Here is a 22,804-nt window from a genome sequence, read left to right on the forward strand (position 1 = left end):
TTCAAGCGAGTGTCCTCTTTTAACTACCTGGAGGCCTTAATATTGGATGATAACAGCATTGAAAACGCCTAGGAAGGAAAGGATACAGGCAAGGAACAGAGCTTACTTAGCATATTTACTATTCAGAAACAGCCCTATTACAAGAACAACAAATCTCATAATATATACCTACGTAGTTCAACCAGTTGTCACATAAGGATCAGAAGTACAAACACTGACAGAGGATGACAAAAACTCTCAGATCCTTTGAGCAAAAAGTACTACGTAAAGTTTATGGACAAATAAGGGAGGCATAAGGCTGGATTATTCACTATAACACTGAGCTATGAGCATTATTACAAGGAAGAGATATTGCAAAATTTGTCAAATCACAAGGAATACGATGGCTTGGACACGTGAAGAGAATGGCAGAGGATAGAATGCAAAAGAAAATGATGAAAGTTATTATCCATGCTGCTAGAGGTAAAGGGAGACCCAGAGGGAGGTGGATTCACGTAATAGAAGATCACATCAACATGGGAGCCTGAGGCTATAAAAGAGATACAAAATACTGAGCAGCATAGATGAAAATAGCTGAAGAAGCAAAGGCTCACCTAGGACTGTATCACTATAGAAGAAGATACATTGCAGAAGAGGTTAGGAGGTAAACCTGCCAAATTTTAACCAGAGCTCCACCTAAAAAGTTTAATATCAATTCAGCAGAAAGGACGACTGCGAGACTTGAGAGCCGACAAAGACTGTTATTTTATTTGCTGGCAAGAGGAAAGTCTCACTCCGCCAGTTATAAACTGAGTACTACAGCATTGCTGGATGACCCTGCATATCACAAGCTAAGAGAGGATCAAATTGACAAGGTTCAGAGAAATACTTTAGAGGTACTCAACAAGACCTCTGTTCTGACCATCATCATCAAGGACCTGGACCAACACGCTGCAGTTCCCTCAAGACTGTATAGCCTACCAAAGACTCATATGGATGGGTCTTCTCTTTGGCCAGCAGTGGAATGCCTATCTATTTCCTGGCTAAACATCTTACCTCTCTGTTGAGACCTCATAGGCAAATATGAGCATCATATCCAGACTTCATAAGGTGCCTGAAGATGCTTAAACTACAACCATCAGGTCTTTTGGTTAGCTTTGACATATTTTTACAAAAGTATCTCTACTGGACACACTAGAGCTCACCAGTGACGAGTTTGAGAAAGACATTGTCGCACTGCTTAAACATGTTGTTACCTAATTTCTTTGTCCAATTTAGTAATCAGTATTTTGAACAAGTGAAAGCACCACTATAGGACGTCCTTTGTCTCCCACAACAGCCAACTATTTTATTGACTGAACTCACTCCACTCGAATATTCAGTTCACTGTACACATGTAAAAAGATGGCACCTTACCATTCCTTGGCGTCACGGTTAGAAAAAGCTCACGGTACACTGGGACATACTGTTCACTGCAAACAACTCGCACATATATATATTAGCAGGCCAGAAGCTGTCATCATCCTGTACAGTGCGGTAGCATTTTATGCTATCTGGTACATTGAGCACATGTGGTCTCCAATACAGATTGTCTGCCCAGTGAGCTACAACAGAAAGTTCTTCTGATAGATATGCAGTATGTTCCGATCAAAGCGAGTTCAATGTAGGGATGTAAAAGAAGATGCAGAGCACCCACTGCAACAGCCTTCTTGCTGTATTTTGGCAGAATGTCTTCAAGAATAGAAAGAACCCCCAAGAGACATGACACCGAGTACATTTTTCATCCAACGGCAAAACTGAAGAATTTTTTGTGTTCAGTAAAAGACAATATTGGTCTTAGAAGATGTGGAGTATGTAGGTTCACATGCCAAGGTGAGAAATCTTATACTGGGCAGACACGAACCATGCAAGAATGTTGTGTTGAACACCATCACCATACACACCAGAGGCAACCAGATAAATTAACAGTAGTGGAACTTTGGCTGAAGATGGGGCATCACATGTTTTATGAGAAGATTGAAGTTTTATCCTCAGTGTCATCATTCTGGGATTGTGTTTTTAAGGTGGTCATACACATTGGTACACCAGGGAAACCAGAGAAGAGTCTTTGCATCACATATGTAACATTAATAAATTTGGATAACAATAATTTAGTTTTCATATTCATTGCACTATGGTTACTGTCTACTTAAACCATGACACTCAAATTAGCAAACTGCAGTAGATTCTACTGAAATTACTGAAAACTATATATCCTAAATACTATTACAGATAAGAAAACGTGTGCTCAAACGCATATTTAAAAAGGGTGATTAATGGCCCTTGCCCCCCCCCCCCAACTAAAAGTATTCAATTTATCATATCTTTACATAAACGGCCTTTTTTCTCCCTTGCTGATCGTGTGATTGATGGTTTCTTCTTGGGCCGCACTGATACTTGCTTTGGTGCACATGCAGCCTGCAAGCTGGAACCCCTGGCATAGCTGGTATGACATACATAATGCAGTCTGAATCGAAACAACAGAAAATAATGAAAATAAGGGTGTGTTTGACCATCCAGTATATCAGTGCAACCAAAAAAACTAATACCATAACAACTTAGTGCATTGCTTCAAGGTGAAGCCTTATACAATGACTTGGAAACATATTATTCTCCAAAACATAATTTCAGTAAGTGGTTCATAACAACAGGAGAAGGACTAGTTGAGTTCTGTAATAAATATCAGCTAGTAATAGCAAATACTCTCTTCAAGCTTCACAAGAGGAGAAGGTATACTTGGAAAAGGCCAGGTGATACGGGAAGATTTCAATTAAATTACATCATGGTCAGACTGAGATTCCAGAATCAGATAGTGTATTGTAAGGTGTACGCAGGAGAAGATGTAGACTCAGCTCACAATGTAATAGTGATGAAGAGTAGGCTGAAGTTCAAAACATTAGTTAGGAAGAATGAAAATGCAAAAAAAAGTGGGATACAGAATTACTAAGGAATGACAAGATACGTTTGAAGTTCTCTAAGGCTATAGAGACAGTAATAAGGAATAGCTCCATAGGCAGTACAGTTGAAGAGGAATGCACATCTCTAAAAACGGTAGTCACAGAAGTTGGAAAGAAAAACATAGGTACAAACAAGGTAACTGCAAAGAAACCATGAGTAACAGAAGAAATATTTCAGTTCATCAATGAAAGAAGGAAGCACAAAAATGCTCAGGGAAATTTAGGAATACAGAAATACAAGTCACTGAGGAATGAAATAAATAGGAAGTGCAGGGAAGCTGATATCAAATGGCTCCATAAAAACTGGGAAGAAATCGAACAGAAATGATTGTCTGAAGGACTGACTCAGCAACAACCTTCAGTGAAATTAAAAGCAAAGGTGGTAACATTAAGAGAGCAACAGGAATTCCAGTGTTATATGCAGAGGAGACAGCAGACAGGTGGAAAGAGTATACTGAAGGCCTCTATGAGGGGGAAGATTTGTCTTAAGTGATAGAAGATTAGATTAGATTAGATTAGATTTACTTTCATTCCAACTGATCCGTAGTGAGGAGGTCCTCCAGGATGTGGAACATGTCAGAAAAACAACAATACATGACAAATACTTACAACTAAAACAAATAAGCTAATGTACCATTCCACAGGTCCCAAGTGGAATGATCGTCATTTTTTAATGAACACTATATGAAAGTAATTTTACAAATACTAATGCACTGAATTTAAAACAAAAAAGTTTTTTATTTATTTATAAGGTAATAAACATGTAACACAACTACTATAATACTTATTTACAATGAACACATTACTGCACTGAAATTGTGCAGAAGTATATATATATATATATATATATATATATATATATATATATATATAAAAAACAAAGATTATGAGACTTACCAAACAAAAGCGCTGGCAGGTCGATAGACACACAAACAAACAAACACACACACAAAATTCAAGCTTTCGCAACAAACGGTTGCTTCATCAGGAAAGAGGGAAGGAGAGGGAAAGACAAAAGGATGTGGGTTTTAAGGGAGAGGGTAAGGAGTCATTCCAATCCTGGGAGCGGAAAGACTTACCTTAGGGGGAACACTTGCGCGCACGCGGGTGCGCCCCCCCCCCCCCCCCAACACACACACACACACACACACACACACACACACACACACACACACACATCCATCCGCACATACACAAGCAGACATTTCTCCCTAAGGTAAGTCTTTCCGCTCCTGGGATTGGAATGACTCCCTACCCTCTCCCTTAAAACCCACATCCTTTCATCTTTCCCTCTCCTTCCCTCTTTCCTGACGAAGCAACCATTGGTTGCGAAAGCTAGAATTTTGTGTGTATGTATGTGTTTGTTTGTGTTTCTATCGAACTGCCAGCGCTTTCGTATGGTAAGTCACATCATCTTTGTTTTTAAATATATTTTTCCCGCGTGGAATGTTTCCCTCTAATATATATATATATATAATTTCTCAGTAAAACCAACTGATATATATATATATATATATATATATATATCAGTTGGTTTTACTGAGAAATTCATCAATGGAGTAGGAGGAGTTGGCCACCAATAAATCCTTTAGGCTTCTCTTAAACTGAATTTCATTGGTTGTTAAGCTTTTTATGGCTGCTGGCAAGTTATTGAAAATGTGTGTTCCTGAATAATGCACACCTTTTTGTACAAGACTAAGTGACTTTCAATCCTTGTGAAAATTATTCTTATTTCTAGTATTGATTCCATGAATTGAGCTGTTGGTTTGAAAAAGTGATATATTTTTAATGACAAATTTCATTAAGGAATAAGAAGAAACAGGAGTCGGTTTAGAGGAGACTGGAGTCCATTATTAGAATCCGAATTTAAGAGAGCTATGGAGGACTTATGATCAAATAAGCAGATGGTATAGATAACATTCCAACAGAATTTCTAAAATCATTTGGGGGAGAGACAACAAAATAATTATTGACATCAGTGTGTAGAACGTATGAGTCAGGTAACATACCATCTGACTTTCGACAAAATATCATCCCCAAAATTCTTGGCCAAGGCCTTAATTTGAAGAAGAAACTTCTGAGAATGTATGTTTGGAGTGTAGCATTGTAGAGTAATGAAACTTTGACTATGGGAAAGCCGGAACACAAGAGAATTGAAGCATTTAAGATGTGGTGTTTCAGAAGAACGTTGAAAATTAGGTGAACTGATAAGATAAGGAATGAGGATGTTCTGCAAAGAATCTGAGAGGAAAGGAATATGTGGTAAACACTGACAAGAAGGGACAGGATAATAGGACATTTGTTTAGACAGCAGGGGATGACTTCCATGGTACTAGAGTGAGTTATAGAAGGCAAAAACTGTAAAAGAATACAGAGATTGGAATACATTCAGCAAATAATTGAGGATGTCAGTTGCAAGTGCTACTGTGAGATAAAGAGGTTGGCACAGGAGAGGAGTTCATGGTGGGCTGCATCAAAACCAGTCAGAAGAATGAAAAAAGAAGAAGAAGAAGAAGAAGAAGAAGAAGAAGAAGCAGCAACAACAACACAAACTCAGTACCTCTGTTTCTATATATTCACAATTCTGAGTCTTTTAGAATTGGCTCACTTTTCTAGGTAATATCAGTTCCCCTCAAAGTTCAGGTTTTCCATTTCGAAACAAGATAGGCACTGACACTTCCTGACAGATTAAAACTGTGTGCCGGGCCGAGACTCGAACTCGGGACCTTTGCCTTTCGCGGGCAAGTGCTCTACCAACTGAGCTACCCAAGCACGACTCACGCTCCGTCCTCACAGCTTTACTTCTGCCAGTACCTCATCTCCTACCTTCCAAACTTTACAGAAGCTCTCCTGCGAACCTTGCAGAACTAGTACTCCCAAAAGAAAGGATATTGTGAAGACATGGCTTAGCTACAGCCTAGGGAATGTTTCCAGAATGAGATTTTCACTCTGCAGTGGAGTGAAAATCTCATTCTGGAAGATAGGCACTACTACATATATATCTCTCACTCTTTGCGGTGTACCTGTAAGCATGCCAAATAGGAGTAGAACTCTGACAGGAAGGAAAAAAGGAAAGATACAATCGCATCAGTATGGCAAGCTGAAGAGAAAATTCAAAACTGTGTTAAGTGTTTCTATCATGTGAAGCAAGGTTCTGAGGGAAAGACTGATCGCTAGATTATGCGCAAAAGATTGTTCGCAACAAGAAAACATTGATTATGAAGAGATGTTCTCTCCTGTGGTCCTGTATGACTCAACCTAGAGTTATCACCAATAGAAGCTTCACAAGATACGGAAATCTGGCAGTTTGATGTCAAGGGATCTGAAAGAAATTTACATGAAATAATCAAAAATGTGTGTTTTAGAGGACTCAAATATTGTTTGCAAATTGAAGAAGAGTTTATATTAACTCAAACAATAACCACACTGTTGGAGTCAAAAATTTGTACAGTTTATCACAATGTTTGGATTTGAGCAACTGAATACAGACAAACGCTTTAACAGATGACACTGATGTCCAGCTGGCACTTTATGTGGATTACAGCTTACTCATCTATAAGTCTCTAGAAATATTAGAAAAGTTTTGACAACAGTGGAACCAACATATGAAATATTGTGGGCAATTGAAAATACTTCAGTGGATTGAAAATAGAACACAACCATTTTGCAAAAGAAATCTACATAAGTCTGTGTGCTTCAGAAATTCCATATGGATGATATGAAACCAAACTCCACTCCTTTTGACCCTGGAACCAGTTTGCACACTAGACAATATCCTGCAAACAAAATGAGGCAAAGGATATGGATAACAAGCCTATCAACAGGTAGTCAGCAGCTTAATGTTTGCAACTGTCTCATGACTAATCATCTTGTTCGATGTGAGCATGGTGGGTTGGTCTCTACATAATCCAATTCCTGATAATTGGCATGCTGCTCAAAGTATTATGAAGTATCTACAGGGGACCAAAGGTCTGACCATAAGGTACAAAGCCAACTTCTGGATTGGTGGTCTATTCTGATGCCCATTCTGGTGGTGACCATAACACTTGTCAGTCAACAACAGGCTATGTGGGCTGGTTAGCAACAGGACTTGTGTCATTGTGTTCATATTGGCAAATGGGTAACAAGGTCAAGAAATAGGCCAGATGTGTAGCTACTGAAGTTGTTTGGTTCCGTGGTTTTCTCAATGAACTGTTTTCAGATCTAAAAATGAACTACACTCTGTCATTAATGTGCTATTGGCTTGATTAAAAACACAGATCATAAAAATGTACCAAACACTTAAGACATTAAATATCATTATATATGCAAAACTGTTGAAAACCATGAGAATGAAGATTCATGTTTGTTCTGACAAACAGTTGGCAAATTTGTTTATAAAACCTTTAACAAGAAAAAAGTCCACACCAAACAGAAAAGCTCTGTCAACGATCTCAAAAACAAACTCAACAGAATAAACGTGAAGTATCAACAAAAACAAGCTTGTTATATTGAGTGGTGGTGGAGCTGATCGTCTTGTTTCTAATTTTCCTAAAGAAAGTACACCAGAGAGCACTTATCAATGTTCACTCTGTAAAATTATAAAACAAATATCTTTGGTTTTCTTTACTGTTGTGGTTTCTGTGTCACATTTTGGTTTCTAATAAAAAGAGAAATTTGTTATTTTATCTCCAACTTATTTCACTCTGCAATTTTCTACAAAACACAATGATGGAAATTAAAAACTGACCATAAACTGAGAGAAGAATTGAAAGGAATGTCAAGACAACCTATTTGAAGATATTGTGTGAAGCATTTACTGGAAACTGAAATTAAGTTCAGATTGTCTCAGCCCAAAATAAGGACATAATACATGATTCTTTCCATACTGTACCCTGGTGCATTTTGTGATGCACTTTATGTCTGTCTGTCAATAGGATGTTTGATGGAAATTTCTGGAAGAATTCATTACACTTATTATTTATGCCATATGCATACACAACAAATGTTACCGATAGGTCTTTCACAAGTTGTATGAATGATTCTAGTGGCAGAGAACTGACATTTAAATTTACTGTTAGTCAGAATAGTCTTTATTTCTGTCTTAAGATCTTTCAATGCTAGTGTTAGACTTTCTTGTTCTGATAACCCATTACTATTACTTTAAATGTGACCTAGTCCACAAATGTGAACCCATAGGACTAACAATTGCTATACTGCATGTGTCCACTATTCTTGCCTGGAAATTTACAATGGAAAGAGAATTTAATGATTGAGAGTATGTCCCTTTTTCATATCTGCAGAATGCCTCAGGAAGTCTACACTTAAGTTACTATATACCGCTACACATGGTTGTACCCTATCCCCGAAGTTATTCAATCTGTATATTGAGCAAGCAGTAAAGGAAACAAAAGAAAAATTCAGATTAGGAATTAAAATCCATGGAGAAGAAATAAAAACTTTGAGGTTCGCTGATGACATTGTAATTCTGTCAGAGACAGCAAAGGACCTGGAAAAGCAGCTGAATGGAATGGACAGTGTCTTGAAAGGAGGATATAAGATGAACATCAACAAAAGCAAAATGAGGATAATAGAATGTTGTCGAATTAAATGAGGTGATGCTGAGGGAATTAGATTAGAAAATGAGATGCTTAAAGTAGTAAACGAGTTTTGCTATTTGGGGAGCAAAATAACTGATGATGGTCGAAGTAGAGAGGATATAAAACGTAGATTGGCAATGGCAAGGAAAGCGTTTCTGAAGAAGAGAAATTTGTTAACATCGAGCATAGATTAAAGTGTCAGGAAGTCGTTTCTGAAAGTATTTGTATGGAGTGTAGCCACATATGGAAGTGAAACATGGACGATAAATAGTTTAGACAAGAAGCGAATAGGAGCTTTCGAAATGTGGTGCTACAGAAGAATGCTGAAGATTAGATGGCTAGATCAACTGACTAATGAGGAGGTATTGAATAGAATTGGAGAGAAGAGAAATTTGTGGCACAACTTGTGTAGAAGAAGGGATCGCTTGGTGAGGCATATTCTGAGGCATCAAGGGATCACCAATTTAGTATTGGAGGGCAGCGTGGAGGGTAAAAATCGTAGAGGGAGACCAAGAAATGAATACACTAAGCAGATTCAGAAAGATGTAGGTTGCAGTAGGTACTGGGAGAGGAAGAACCTTGCACAGGATAGAGTAGCATGGAGAGCTGCATCAAACCAGTCTCTGGACTGAAGACAACAACAACAGCAACAACAACAACAACAGTACTTCCCAACTCTTCTAATTTTTTTACATTTAACACTGAAGTATTTGTGATTTAGAATTAAAATAACTTTATTTCACTCAATCCAAACGATGTGCTATCCATTCAAACATTTCTTCACTGCAATATTCTGAAATAGTGCTAATTCAGAAAGGTTTAAGCAGTAGCTCGGTACATATGGACGCGCAAATACAGTGGAAGTCAGTAGCTACGACCCAACAATAACCAAGAAATACTCTGCCGAAAGTCCATACAGCTTGAAAAAGTTAGTAACTTTCATGCTTCATTTGAAGGGAGAAGAAATTTTTTTCTTAATGTTATGTGAATTACACACAATTGCACTATATGATGGCAGAGACCAATCTTAGTTGCAGCACTGGTATGAGGCCCAAGTTCGAGAAAGTTTGAGGACACCCACTTATAGGTGAAAGTGGAGGAAGGACAATTCAAAATTTAAAAGTTAAGCTTGAAAGAAGCAAATCAAAAAGACAATTTGAGAGAGGCAGTAAAATTAGGTAAACTGTGTTTGTGTGAAGATAATTCCAAACACTACAGTACAAAATCTGTTGAAGGAAACCTGCAAAAGCGAGCCAGGAATACAGAACTGAACAGCCAACAGCTGCTTGTGGGTGGTGTCATAGATGGTAGTGCTGACAATGGTCTCAGCAGAGCAGGGGGCAGACCCCACAGACGCTCAAATGCGTTGCCTCCCAATTTAGTGAAAAAGACATCATTTAAATGACTTGATTAATAGAACTAACGATCATGAGAGACGGAGCAGGACACGATGATGGTCAGGCATGTTGCCTCGCGAGTGCACAAAGTAGTATTGGGGGATCCACATTATTGCTCATAGCTACTTCTATTACCTGCTGTAATAACAATGCCAGTGTCTCACACCAATCATCAACACTGACATTGTTGCCCATTATGTGCTGGGCAGATTTTGCACTCCCTACATTCAAATTCATGTATACTCTGCACTCTTGATCACACACTTCCTCATGACTCCCTTATCAGTGGTACTAAGAAAGGAAACAAAATTAGTACTATTTCACACACTGCCTCCCTCCCTCCCTCTACTTTTCCATTTCTCCTTTTGTCAACCTCTTCAGTCTTCAATCCAGCCCTCTTCTTTTCTGTGCTAAGAAATTATTCACCTCATAATCTAACATCGGAAAATCCAGGATGGAATAACAACACTGAAATAGGGTGGATTTCTCCACACTACATTGATAAGGTGCTGAGGGGCAGACAAGCACACTTAAAAATAGCCAGTATCCTACCCTCGTATAAGACACCAACCAATTCCCCCAGTTTCTCCACTCTTCATGTCCCCTTACTACCTGCTAGTCATTGTCAATGAAAACTACTTCTCCCTACATCAGATTGACTCCAACCCCACAACCTCCTTCCCGGTCATCATAACTAACTGTACCCTCACCCACAATTGCTTCTCCTTTATAGGCATCATCTATTTTAAAACCATTCCACGCCAACATATTCACAGGCTATCTAGACGAATCCATCCCAGCCACTCAGAATTCTATATAGATATTCTCTCTGTTGGGTACAATATCTAGCCATAACATCACATTTTCGGATGCATGCAGAAGGTATGAGTGTGGACAGTGGTAGTAAGGAGAGAGGCAAACACAGAGGAGAGGTTCTGGGATGGAGGGACTCAAGATCAGGCTGGATTCCTGGAATGGGCTGTTCCACTTCAGTTTGGACATCATAAAAGCATTGAATTTTTTGTGGGTGTTCAATTTTCTGTCTTCTAATGTAGAGGTTAAGTTAATCTCTTTTGCAAAATCACAGCTATGACAAGTGCTTCCAGGTTTTTTAAGGGTCAAAGTTACTATAATTTAATAAACTCATGCAATTCTGAGACTTGTAGCTCAGAAACTACGCAAAGTCAAAGTATCAAAATTCAAAATGAAAGTAATACTGTCTAGTTTTGGGTTGCTATTTATGCAACATTTTTAGAACTTACACTTAATGTAATTTTAATCATGTGTCATTTTTCCAAAAAACACAAATTTATTCCATATTGTTCAGCATTTGATTTAAAAACAATTAGTAAATTTTTTATTGTATCTTCAATGGAGAGCTGTAGAAAAAAGTAAATAAAAACAGCAGCAAAACCTTTCGGCTCTGCTCACATTACACTACACCCATGAATCACGACAAGGGGCTGGTCGATGAACTGCTGTTTATGTTTCACTGTGAGAAGATGCTGACAAGTCGGTTGCTAAGCACAGTGAATAAACAAGCAACTTTCTTTTGTTCCCCTGATCTAAGCAGGTTAGTTCTTTCACAGCTGTGGCTGTCATACAGATGTGTATTGAATAGAGTTATATGTGCTTGTGTAATAGTTTTTAGTCAATTTCATATCAAAATTTACTACTTTATCTAAGAAAAGCTCAATTCGATGGATAATTCACAGATTGCTTAAAATGGAAGAAAAATGTTATGTAAATCATCGTTGCTTCAATCCCTAGAATTAGCATACACTAAAACAGCTGATGACAAACATCTTTGAAGTTAATGCCACAAATGAAAGAAAATATGACACCCCAGACAAATATAAAGGAGCTGTAAACATCTGTTCTGCCTGCAGAATTAAATTAACAAGAACTGAAAGAATTAGAAATTTCTAGTGTTAATGTGAGTTGTGTGTGTAGTGAAAAGAATCGTTCACATAGTTCGACCAAACTAATTAAGGAAACTACAGTAACAGGATTAAATCGAACTCTTGTCCTGTTTGCCAAGTCCCCAACTAAACAGAAAAAAATTTTCATGGAAATAATATAGAAGAGTCAAAGAGAGAAAAACAGCTTCATCTACATCAATATCTACATACATACTCCGTAAGCCACCGTCATGTTGTTCAAACTTATGAGTAACAAATCTAATAGCCCTACTCTGAATTGCTTCTATGTCTTCCTTTAATCCAACCTGGTACTGATCACAAACACTTGAGCAGTACTCAATAAGTCACCATAGTGTCCTGTTTCCAGTCTCCTTTACAGATAAAACACACATTCCCAAAATTATCCAATAAATCTACATCAACCATTCACCTTCCCTACCACAATCTTCAAATGCTCTTTCCATTTCATATCGCTTTCAAACGTTACGCCCAGACATTTAAATAATATGACACTATCAAGCAGGACACTGTTAATGCTGTATCTGAACATCACAGGTTCGCGTTTTCTTCCCAACCACATAACCTTACATTTTTCTACATTTAGAGCTAGCTGCCATTCATCATACCAAAGAGAAATTTTGTCCATGTCATCTTGTATCATCCTACAATCACTCGTCTGACACCTTCCCGTACATAGCAGCATCATGAGCAAACAAACGCAAACTGTTGCTCATCCTGTCCACCAGATCATTATGTATATAGAAAATAATAATACCCCTATCACACTTTAATGGGGCACTTCGGATGAACTATCACTGTCGAGGGTAACATACTGGGATCATTTACTTAAAAAGTCTTCAAACCACTCGCAATACTTGGGAACCTACTCTGTATGGTTGTACCTTCGTTAACAGTACACAGGGGGTCCCATGTCTAATGTTTTCAGCAAATCTATAAATATGGAATCCACCTGTTGCCCCTCATCTGTAGTTTGCAGTTTATCATGTGATAGAAGTACAAGCTGAATTTCACATGAGCAGTGCTTTCTAAAACCACACTGACTCGTGCTAATAAGCTTCTCTGTCTCAAGAATTTACTCAAATTGAGAAAAAGTTCAAGGATTCTGCAGCAAACCGATGTTAGAGATATTGGTCTGTAATTCTGCGGGTCTGTTCTTTTGTCCTTCTTATGTGTAGGAGTCACCTGCACTTGTTTTCCAGTCGCTTGGGATTTCGTGTAAAAGAGGGGGAGGGGGGGAAGATTCACAATAAATGATGCAAGCTAAGTATGTACTATTCTCCAGCATAAATGATTTCTTAAATGCAAAATTTAAAACTTCGGCTTCTGTTTTGCTAACTTCAACTGCCACACCAGACTGGTCAATGAGCAACCGGATGGGAGCCTTAGATCTGCTTCGTGATTTTACTTGGGACCAGAATTTTGTTTGGTACTAGGCCAGATCTTTTGCTAAGGTATGACGATGGTACTAGTTGTACGTTTAATGCATAGATATTTTCACAGATGCACAAATCTCTACTAACCTTTGCCTGTCGTCATTTGCATGTTCTCTTTTGAACCGAGAGTGCTTCCTCAGCATTTTTCGAATTTCGTTGTTAAACAATGGTGGTGTTTTCCATCCCTTATACATTTACTAGGCAAATAGTTCTCTTGACCACAATTTTCAATGTGTTTAAACTATGCCCATAATTCCTCTACATCCATTTTACTGGTACTAAGGGATGTCAGCTCAGTGTGTCCGTGTGGTGCTAACAACTGCTGACCTGCTCTTTCTAGAAGAGACACTCTCCTAGACTTCTTGACCAATTTATTCACTTTATTATTTATTTAGCATATGGCTAATACAGACATATCATGAAATTAAATTACATATACATATGTACATATTGACACACAAGAAACTTAAGTTTGTCTTTACAACTGAATATCCAGTCCTTCAATCCAGCACACTGCATCTGGAGTTGCTAGCAGGAAGTCCTCTTCGGCTCCGTGATAGGATCCAATCCTGAATTCACTGACTATGTGGTGAACATCTGGTATGGAGCCCTGCAGTCACAGGCTGGATTAGGCAGCTTCTTCCACTCAAAGAGAGCATCCCTGCATCAGCCATGGCCAGTACGGATTCTGTTGAGAGTAGTCCAGGTCTTGCATCGTAGGTCGAATCCACTTGGAAGTTTAGCACCTGAGAAGATGTTATGTAGGTGCAAATCTGTCACTGCTTCCCACTGACCTTTCCATCCTTCAAGAGGTTTGAAATCCTTAGAATCATGTCAGCAGCATCACACAGAGTTGGATGGCGTGATTTCTCTCTTACGATTTAAAAGTGGCAGGTTGCTATGCACGGGTAGGTTAGAATTCCTGGAGATATTGTGGAATTTTCTCATAAGGGCAGTACATCTGCGTAGATCAGGAGGCATTATACCAGTTAACAGTGGAAGCCAATAAACTGGAGTAGATCTGATTGTGCCAGATAATTGTTTCCAATTTATTCACTTTTATAACCATAGTCACTATAATGACTCACAATCACTAATCCCTGGCTCTATACTGACACTGTCGATAATGTCTGGCCTCTTTGTAGCTACAAGGTCTAAAATACTTGTGTGCGAGTTGCCGAACTGGCAGCACAAGACAGTTTTCTGTTCAAAAGTATTTCACAAGATTGTCCGTCTGTACCCCCGAGAATGAATCCACAGACATCCAAGTCTATACTTGATAGCTTAAAGTCGCCTCCAACTAGTACTGCATGGTCTGGGTATTTACACACTACTGACCACAGATTTCCTTTGAAAAGCATGTAAACTGTCAGGATAGAATATGTTTACTGGTAAAAACATCCAAAAATTAATTTGGTTCCACCTATACCTATACCTGTTATATGTGACCAAATAACTTCATTATCGCACACAACTTCGACCTCAATAGAGAGAATATTTTTATCAACTGCAATGAACACTTCCACTCCTATGGTTCCTAATCTGTCTTTCCAATATACTTTACATGACTTGCTAAGTATCTCACAAGGAACCCCTTGAGTGTGATGCGATGTCTACAGCATTCAATGCCCCACACATTGTCTACCATGCAACCACAATGTTCACTGCTGATGTCAACAGGGGGCAGGGGATTGGAGGTATCCAGTGGTGAGCACAGCATGAGGCTATGGGGTGTAGTTTAACTGCTGATTGACAACTAACTCACAGCAGTGCTACAGTGCTTGTGTTGGTACAAAACAATGCCAACAAACAAAGCAAACGCTGCATTATATTTACAACACTTGGAAGTTGACATTTCATCAGAAAGGAACCCAAGGAATTGCCAAATGAAATATTAATGTTTTGGAGGAAAGTATGGCATCGTGTTTGCTTGACGGAATGGACAATGTACATGAGGAGTACAATGGTGACAATATGAGCTTCACAAGTGAAAGCGATACCAAAACAAATGTTGAGCCATGTAGTTCACCATCCTTGTTAGACAGGGAGCCACAAATTCTGTCTCCAGAGAAACCCAGTAAAGGACGATTGTCATCCAAGGAGCAGGTACTAAACATAATTATGTACATGGAAGATCACCCACAGCATAGAAGAAAAGGATTAAAATTAAAAAATTAAAAAAAAATATGAACAGATTTTACGTAAGTCCTTAGCAATAGGACAGTGTAGAGCATAAGAAAAACTACAGATATTCAAGGGAGGATAACACACACTTGTTACAAAAACTGGTGTTTGCACATTTCAAGGGTGCTTGTTGCAGTTCACAGGATGTTCAGGATAGTGACCTACTATATCATTCACATCAAATTTCATGTAACATAGATTACCGTGATTTCAAGGAAAGCGGGGGATTGTTGCATAACTTCAAATAGTGGTACAGAAATTGAGGACGTAAGATAATGAAAATTCCAAACAAAGCATCAACTTGATGAAGCACAGAAAACTGTGGAATCGGCCTGAATCTTTGTAGATCAGACAAAAAAATGGCTCTGAGCACTATGGGACTTAACATCTTAGGTCATCAGTCCCCTAGAACTTAGAACTACTTAAACCTAACTAACCTAAGGACATCACACAACACCCAGGCATCACGAGGCAGAGAAAATCCCTGGCCCCGCCGGGAATCGAACCCGGGAACCCGGGCGTGGGAAGCGAGAACGCTACCGCACGACCACGAGATGCGGGCGTAGATCAGACAGAAAAACTTATCCCATCATTCATTAAGGAATCAGTTTTCAACACCGACCTATTGGGATTTACAGGGGAAATGCATGTGGAATGAACCCTGGGTATTAGAAGTACGAAGAACTGTCTCAAGATTAACTAACATCAATGCCTTAACACATTCATATACAATTATGCTGACTTTTAATCTGAATGGTAAATTGGCTGGGAAGTTATTTATTGTGCTGCAAGAAGTTGGAGGTGCTCTGCACCCTCCGATTCTTTCTCATGTGCAAGACCTTACAAAATTACTATGGAATATTTACAACACAGCAAGCAAGAGTGGGAAAATGGGCATAAGAGAACAAAAACTATGGTATGAGCACTGCTTTTGGACAACAGTTGGTCAAAATAATTTGCTTTTACTTGATTCCTGGTCTGTGTATAGAAATCATACTCCTTTAGAGCAAACTATCCCTCCTGAAAAGTGCACGACATTACAATTCATATCACATGGAATCACTGGACAAATTCAGCCTCTGGAAGTTTGCTCTTTCCATTCTTATAAAACATTATCGCACTATCTACAGCTACACCTTACAGGGTAGTCAGTTTCACGATTAGCTCCACGACCGACTGTCTCGCATTTGATGGCATCCCATCACATTCCATCAGTTTTCATCACTCTGTTAGGCCAATATCATTATATATGCATTCTTTAAGAGTGGATACCTAGCTGAAAATCCAGGTAGAGTTTGTAACTCCCCAGAGTTCACCTTCAATCTTGATGGTGCGAACCTTTGTGATCACTGTGACGCACCATTTTTCACTTGGTGTTCACTGTGCAAGTTAAAGGTTTGTTTTGAAAATTTCTTGAATATCAACAATGTCCATTTTGTGAAGTGTAATACATACATCCTGTAGAAGGTTGATCTCTGGATCTCCTGGACACTCACTTTCTGTCCCCCTCCTAATACACATGATGAGTCATTATCAGCTAACATTTTTCCTGCCATAATTGTCAACACAACACTTTCAAATGAGCCTCACTAAAGATTTAACTTGCAACCTTGCACTTAATGAGTTTCTTGTCAGAGCTTTCTATTTCAGTTTTCAGCCAGCTCTAGGCCCCAAGAATAATTTCAGCGCGAGAACATTCCTGGAGAGTAGTAAATTCAGGAACTCTGTTATGAATATTTCAACAATTTACTGATAAAATTTCAACAGCTGAAGTGTCTTTGCTGTGATGCATTCTGGCTTTCCTTTCTGCATATTGATTGGCATGTGTTCATCAGTGTATGGGGATTTTTTGGCTAGGTGGTACTGAACTACCACCTAGCCAAAAAATTCCCATACACTCTTCACAAGTATGCTGCTATTTGAGTAGCTGCTTTCTTTGTATAGTGCACCACTGACCTATCAAGGAGAGTCCTACAAATCCCCACTCATAACGCAAGTCTAGAAATCTGCAGCCAAGATTGTCACAGAGTCAACAAAGCTTTTGGTTGAGATCCTCCTCCACTCAGTTCCAAACCAAAGGACCCAGATCAACTCTGGGAACAATGCTGAAAATGTGAGCTCTGCTTACACCTAGTGCATGAGGCTAGCAGCCTTCACCACCTCCACCAGCCACCTGTATGACATGAGGGTGGCGTCACAACCCACGTGGCAAGCGACGTCGGTGCCAATGTAAGCCACAACTTGCAGACAACTGCACCCTGTACACTCAATAGCCGCAGGCAAGGCCACCTCCATATCTCGACTGAGGCCCTCCTGGCGGACACACCACGTGCACATTGGCTTTCTTTCCAGCCTTGAACGCTATCTTCCTAAGGGACTCTATAATGCACCTAATGTTGGAGTTCCCAAAAACTAGCAAACCCCCACATATGAGTGCCTGCTCGGACCCTGCTGAAGGAACAGCCACACGTTCACCCTCAGGGTGAATATGCAAGGCCAAATGGTCAGCCTCGACATTGGTCCTCTGTCTCCAGTGACATGGATGTAGTGCCACCTGCCACTTGCCCTGCTGTAAGGGCAGATCCACAATGTAGGGAACACTAGGAGGTACCTGGGCAACAGAGCCCTTGGGTGAAACAAGCGACACCTGGGATATCCCATGCACCATTCCACAGTCTCCACCACCATTGCACCCCAAGGCAGCAACCTGATGGTGGATGACTGCAGCCAAATGCACTTTCAGCTGTTCGTGAACTGCGACCAACTCCCGCATCTGGACACAGCATGTGCACGTCCTACCCATCCTAGCAAGACTATCTGAAGATATAAAATGTAAAAGCAGACAGAACCCAGATATGCAACTTGCTACCCTCCTGACGTGTCGCCAATGGTCGCTGATGCCTTAATGAGCTGTGTAGCCAGCTGTTCAAAAAAAATTGTGCTAGACTGGTTGAATGTACACTTATGGTTGAAAATTTGAGATTGAACCTCTTAAATAGAAAACCATAAATGAAATTTAAGAAATATGCTACTAGTGAAACATGGGAAAAGCTAAATTCATAACTTGCTGCTCTGGATATGTTAAGAAGTGACAGCAGAGGGCCTGACTTCATTACAAGCTAAAGTTTTTCAGCAGTCAGACACAGAGGAATCACGAACACCTGGATCTAATTGAAGACATTTTAGAAAATCTAAAAAAAATTACTTTTGCTCGGAATAGAAACTATAAATAAAATTCAGTTCCTTACTCTACTTCTGTTAAACTGGTCTCCCGCAAAAATTCAAAATCATTTTTGGGCAAAAAATCACATGATTCAACAACAAAAGGCTTGGCCTCAAAGGCATTATTAATGTGTTTATGGGAAAGAAAGATGGGTCATCTCCTCCGAAAGAAACTACGAATTTAGTTACTGAGTTTTACCAGTCAGAAGAAGTTGGCTAACAAATCCCTGGAAAAAAGATTACATGAAAGTTAGGAAACATGAAAAAAGAACAATTGCAAAATAAACTAATACTGTGCAATCTACGGGAACTCTCAATTTCAGAGTCAAATATCCTACCAATAAGAGAGATTTCTCAAAATTCGGACAACTTTAACCTCAAAATTGTGTGTAACTTATGATGGATGGCGCAACACATTTAACTCATCAGGAAGAACTTCCCTTGAAAACGTACTACCACTGCATATCAAGAGTCATTTGTAATCCACTTCAACCCTCTTCCTTTTTTAATAAACATAAAATGTGTAGGGCTCTTCTCGACTGAAAGAACATATTAAATCTGTTTTCCAGTCTGCCTTGGTGGCTACAACAATCTACAAACATTGGATTACAATGGAAAGAACAATGTTAGAGTCCTCTGAGAAACCTACAGATGAATCTATAGACACATTATTGAAGAAGTTGATAGTACTGAAAATAAAAACTCGTTTATAGCATCACTACAAAGAAACAAAAACCAAGCTGAAAGCAACTGATATTGCCAATGTAATGGAGTTTTCGGTGAATTACTCATTTGTCATACAACATGAGGTGTCCAGGTTTCACTAGAACAACAATGACCTGCTACATCTTTCTGTTATGTACTATAATGATGAACTGTATGGCATCTGTTACAATTTCTGGTTAATATAGTCCCAGTTCACTTGTTTTAGAGGTGTTGAATAAATTTTGCCAATGATAAATTTTAAAATTTAGCTAAAACAATTACTTTACATTTGTTGCTTCGTCCCAATATAAAAACTTTCCAATTTATGCCACCATCTGGAAGGTTCTGTAATATCTTATAGAAATGAGTCATGCAATGCCACTGCAGGAATTGTCAGATTAGCAGTTCAATCAGGTCTCCACTGACAAAGACAAAGTTCAAATAACCACATTTATGAATTGTATCAACAAGCAGCATCAATTTGGACAACTATAATATCCTACTATGTTCTAAAGGAGGGGTATAAAATTGAGGAACAAGTGCTTCATCCTACGTTTGAAAATTCACAAGTAATTCCAGGGTCATAACAACATATATATATATATATATATATATATGTTCACCCTTATCTCTCCCCATATATTTTTATCTTTCATTTTCATTTCAACCTCATCTTACACTTTCCACCTTCTAATACCATGTCACCCTCACAACACCCCCACAACGACCCCATTAAGTTTTATTTACATTCCCTCCGCAAACATGCCTTCACCCTAGCCAGATTACGCTCACATATTTTATTTTCTCAGGCTTGTCTGACATTTGGCATAACCCCCAAAGGCCTCACACTTAAAGTTCCCATCTCTGGCTGCAACCCTTCTTTCCATCAGTCCCTATACCAGTTCCAAACTGAACAATCCACTGCCCTCACCCACCTAATCCTTCACCTACACATCAACTCAGCCAATGAACACACCCGTCAACTCCTATCCTTAATGAAAGTCCTCAATCTTTCCTCTCCCACATCCACACCGGCTATTCAGAGCATCCTCCTACAGGCCAACCGCAAATTAGAGCAGCATGCCACCCTTCACCTCAAAAAACTATCCAATCTCCTGGTTTCCCACCTCCGGAAAGGCAACTCACTCACCCTTCACAACCTTTCCAGCAAACCTCAACCACCTCTCATTGCACACAAACCCAGTCTCTCCCATCTACTCAGTCTCCCACTTCCAGCTCCACTCCCTCCAAAACCTCAAAATTCCAAGCAACACAATCTGGCACCACAACACCCTAATTCAGTAGTTAACCTTTCCTCCAAACCTCTCTCCCAATCTGAAACCTCTGTCCTATCCAAAGGCCTCACCTTCAGCCCCACTCCCAGATTCAACCAAACAGAACTCGTCAAAGATTTACTGTCCTACACTCGTACTCTCTGCTGGAAGTATCACTTTGCCACGAAGAAAAATGATCCTAATCCTACCCCTAATGATCCAACTCCCCAAGACACTATCCAAATTGAACCCTGCCTGGAACAGTTCCGTCCTCCGTCACAGCGGGACCCACCTCCTCTTCCTCAAAATCACCCTCTCCAAACCTTCCGGGAATTTCTGACTTCCAGCCTTGCCTCTCAATCCTTCTTAAAAAACCTTAATCCTACTCCCAACATCACCACTGCTGAAGCCCAGGCTATCCGTGATCTGAAGGCTGACCGGTCCATCATCATTCTTCCGGCGGACAAGGGTTCCACGACCGTGGTACTTGATCGTCGGGAGTATGTGGCTGAGGGACTGTGTCAGCTTTCAGACAACACCACATATAAAGTTTGCCAAGGTAATCCCATTCCTGATGTCCAGGCGGAGCTTCAGGGAATCCTCAGAACCTTAGGCCCCCTACAAAACCTTTCACCTGACTCCATCAACCTCCTGACCCCACCGACACCCCGCACCCCTACCTTCTACCTTCTTCCTAAAATTCACAAACCCAATCATCCTGGCCGTCCCATTGTAGCTGGTTACCAAGCCCCCACAGAACGTATCTCTGCCTACGTAGATCAACACCTTCAACCCATTACGTGCAGTCTCCCATCCCTCATCAACGACACCAACCTCTTTCTCGAACGCCTGGAATCCTTACCCAATCTGTTACCCCCAGAAACCATCCTTGTAACCATTGATGCCACTTCCTTATACACAAATATCCCGCACGTCCAGGGCCTCGCTGCGATGGAGCACTTCCTTTCACGCCGATCACCTGCCACCCTACCTAAAACCTCTTTCCTCATTACCTTAGCCAGCTTCATCCTGACCCACAACTTCTTCACTTTTGAAGGCCAGACATACCAGCAATTAAAGGGAACAGCCATGGGTACCAGGATGGCCCCTTCGTACGCCAACCTATTCATGGGTCGCTTAGAGGAAGCCTTCTTGGTTACCCAGGCCTGCCAACCCAAAGTTTGGTACAGATTTATTGATGACATCTTCATGATCTGGACTCACAGTGAAGAAGAACTCCAGAATTTCCTCTCCAACCTCAACTCCTTTGGTTCCATCAGATTCACCTGGTCCTACTCCAAATCCCATGCCACTTTCCTTGATGTTGACCTCCACCTGTCCAATGGCCAGCTTCACACGTCCGTCCACATCAAACCCACCAACAAGCAACAGTACCTCGATTACGACAGCTGCCACCCATTCCACATCAAACGGTCCCTTCCCTACAGCCTAGGTCTTCGTGGCAAACGAATCTGCTCCAGTCCGGAATCCCTGAAGCATTACACCAACAACCTGACAACAGCTTTCGCATCCCGCAACTACCCTCCCGACCTGGTACAGAAGCAAATAACCAGAGCAACTTCCTCATCCTCTCAAACCCAGAACCCTCACAGAAGAACCACAAAAGTGCCCCACTTGTGACAGGATACTTTCCGGGACTGGATCAGATTCTGAATGTGGCTCTCCAGCAGGGATACGACTTCCTAAAATCCTGCCCAGAAATGAGATCCATCCTTCATGAAATTCTCCCCACTCCACCAAGAGTGTCTTTCCGCCGTCCACCTAACCTTCGTAACCTCTTAGTTCATCCCTATGAAATCCCCAAACCACCTTCCCTACCCTCTGGCTCCTACCCTTGTAACTGCCCCCGGTGTAAAACCTGTCCCATGCACCCTCCCACCACCACCTACTCCAGTCCTGTAACCCGGAAGGTGTACACGATCAAAGGCAGAGCCACGTGTGAAAGCACCCACGTGATCTACCAACTGACCTGCCTACACTGTGACGCATTCTATGTGGGAATGACCAGCAACAAACTGTCCATTCGCATGAATGGACACAGGCAGACAGTGTTTGTTGGTAATGAAGATCA

General features: G+C 40.2%; 1 protein-coding gene and 1 non-coding gene across 2 annotated transcripts in view; both read right to left on the reverse strand.

The window, feature by feature from the left end:
• Nucleotides 1-22,804, reverse strand: part of LOC124594792 — a 333,960-nt gene that overhangs the window by 231,153 nt on the left and 80,003 nt on the right. The gene's annotated exons all lie outside the window — the stretch shown is intronic.
• On the reverse strand, nt 5,674-5,748 carry Trnas-cga. Its single transcript has one exon. It is a non-coding gene; the product is annotated as a tRNA-Ser (tRNA).

Source organism: Schistocerca americana, chromosome 2 (assembly GCF_021461395.2).
Source record: "Schistocerca americana isolate TAMUIC-IGC-003095 chromosome 2, iqSchAmer2.1, whole genome shotgun sequence".
Classification (NCBI taxonomy): Eukaryota; Metazoa; Arthropoda; class Insecta; order Orthoptera; family Acrididae; genus Schistocerca; species Schistocerca americana.